We start from the raw sequence: 3,020 nt of genomic DNA on the forward strand, positions 1-3,020 counted from the left end.
TACAAATGAGCACACACACACACACACACACACACACACACACACATACAAATACGACTGTAAACAAAAGGTATGTAGATCAAATAGTAATGATTACCATCAATGATACAATTGAAGGTTATCCGGGGTTATGGAGAAAAGTCCAATAACAAATATCGGAGTACGGAATAAAATAATCAATTACATGCACACACACACACACTAATAAACAGAGACACATATGTGCATATATACACACGTATTCCTTATATCTTTGATGCACATATATTCCTCTCACCTTTTGTGTTGGTTTCAATCATTGATCTGCGGCCATGCTGTGGCGTCGCCTTGAATGAATCAGTCAGAAAAATCGACCGCAGGTCTTAAATTTTATTCTTTAAGTCTGGTACTTATGTCATCGACACTTTTTGCCGAATCGATATATTATAGGAACATAAATAAACCAACACCTATTGTCCAGCTGAATGACAATCATAAACACAAAAAAATACACATGCATACACACATACATACATGCATACATACATACAGACAGACACTGATCAATAAGTAACGAAGGTAAAGCATGGAGAGTAAAGTCGCTAAGCAAAAATTGACCTTGGACTCTGCTGTGCATGTGCATTAAGTTTTAATGTTGTAGCTCACTTCCGCTATTTACAGCAGTGCTTGGAAGGAAGGTGTGTAGCGTGTGATCGAAAGGATAAAATGCAAAGTCGACCTCGGCCGAATTTGAACTCAAAACGTAAGGACAGATGAGATAGCGCTAAGCATTTCTGTCAGCTGGCCGCCTTAACAATATAAACAGTATAAACAATAATGATATAGGTTTTAAATTTTGGCAGAAGGTTAGCGATTTCGAGCCAAGGCGTAAATCGATTACATCGTCCCCGGTGCTTAACTGATATTTATTTTATCGACCCTGAATCAATGGAAAGTAAAGTCGAGCACGGCGGCATTTGATCTCAGAATGTAAATGTAAATTTGGAAGAAATACTACTAAATATTTTGTCCAACGCTGTACCGTTTCTTATTTCTTTACTACCCACAAGGGGCTACACACAGAGGGGACAAACAAGGACAGACAAACGGATTAAGTCGATTATATCGACCCCAGTGCGTAACTGGTACTTAATTTATCGACCCCGAAAGGATGAAAGGCAAAGTCGACCTCAGCGGAATTTGAACTCAGAATGTAGTAGCAACAGACGAAATACCGCTAAGCATTTCGCCCGGCGTGCTAACGTTTCTGCCAGCTCGCCGCTGTAATGTTTCTGCCAGTTCGTCACCTTACTGGTTTCAAATTTCGGCACAAAACCAGCAATTTCGGAGGATGGGCTTAGTCGATTATTTCTTTTCCAGTGCTCAAAATGATGAAAGCAAAGTCGACTTCGGCGGAATTTGAACCCAGACCGTAAAAACGGACAAAATGCCGCTAAGCAATTTGTTTAGCGTGCTAACGGTTTTGCCAGCCCGACGCCTTAGTAATACTCCTTTCTATTATAGGACCAATGCATAATTTTGGGGAGCGGGGATAGTCGATTACATCGATCCCAGTGCGTAACTGGTACTTATTTCATCGACTCCGAAAGGATGAAAGACAAAGTCGACCTTGGTGGAATTTGAACTCTGAACGTAAAGACAGACCGCTAAGCATTTCGTCCAGCATGCTAACGGTTCCTCCAGCTCATCGACTTGCTAATAACAATAACATTGGCTTCAAATTTTGGCACAAGGCCAGAATTTTCAGTGGGTATGTGTGTAAGTCGATTATATCGATTTCAGTGGTGGTCAACTGGTACATATCTTATCGAACCCAAAAGGATGAAAGGCAAAGTCGGCCTCAGCGGAATTTGAACTTTAAACGTAAATCTGGACGCTAAGTGTGTTTCCCGGTGCGGTTACGAATCTGCCAATCAACCAATCAACCTCATTTAAAACAGCAACAACAAGAACAATAATTATAATACAGATTTCTTTATTTGTCAAGAAAACAATATAAACAACATTGTCAACAATAATATTAATTTCAATCTATGACACAAGGTCGCACATTCAGTTTTACCTCGTTTTTTCTTTTTTCTTTTTAACAGAGGGTTTGTCACACTCCGAATGATAGATTCTTTCTCAGCATTTAACAGATATTTGTTCCGTTTTATTGATCACAGATGTATGAAAACAATATTCCCCAACAGGAATTGAACTCCGAATATAAAAGTTCATAACTAAATACTGCAAAGCATTTTGGTCTACAGCACTAAACTCTTCTAATATTTATAACAAATATTTTCAACAATAATAAATACTTCAAACAGTTAGCAAAAGGCCACAGATTCTATTTTTGTTGCGGTGGGATGCTTGGGTTAGGCCGCAGTTCAATAACGGAAACAAATCAAAGATAAAAGATATATAGACACCAATGAATGATTGTACTAGGTACTATATATCATCGACCCTGGAAGGATGAATAGCAAAGTCGATCCTAATGGTATTTGAACTCAGAGCGTGAAAACTCAAACCAAACGCTATTACTCATTTATTTATTTCTAATGTTTGTCAGTCATCACTCTCTTAGAATAACGATGTTTGAGAAGAATAAAAATTGATCGCTTTAATAAATATAAAAGGAAGGATGACGTTCGATTATATGGATCGCAATATATGACTGGTATTTTAATATATAGATTCTGAATGATGAAATGTAACGTTTAACTCGGTGGGTGTCGAAATCAGAATGTAAAGTGACGTTACCACTTTCGTCTACAGGGAGTCAGTGGATGCTGTCAATATATCAATTAAATGGAAAAGATATTAAAATTAACTAGGGAAAATAATCGATAAGATTGACCCCAATTATATATATATGCAATATTGAATGAATACTGGTGTTTTAAATATATTTACATATTTAGTTATATATTTAACATCAATATATGTAATAGTTGATGAATACAGAGGTTGCATGTAGAAATATATATGTAAATTTATATATATTTATATATATATATATACATTATATATAT

This window comes from Octopus bimaculoides, chromosome 27, assembly GCF_001194135.2.
Source record: "Octopus bimaculoides isolate UCB-OBI-ISO-001 chromosome 27, ASM119413v2, whole genome shotgun sequence".
In the NCBI taxonomy this organism is placed as follows: domain Eukaryota; kingdom Metazoa; phylum Mollusca; class Cephalopoda; order Octopoda; family Octopodidae; genus Octopus; species Octopus bimaculoides.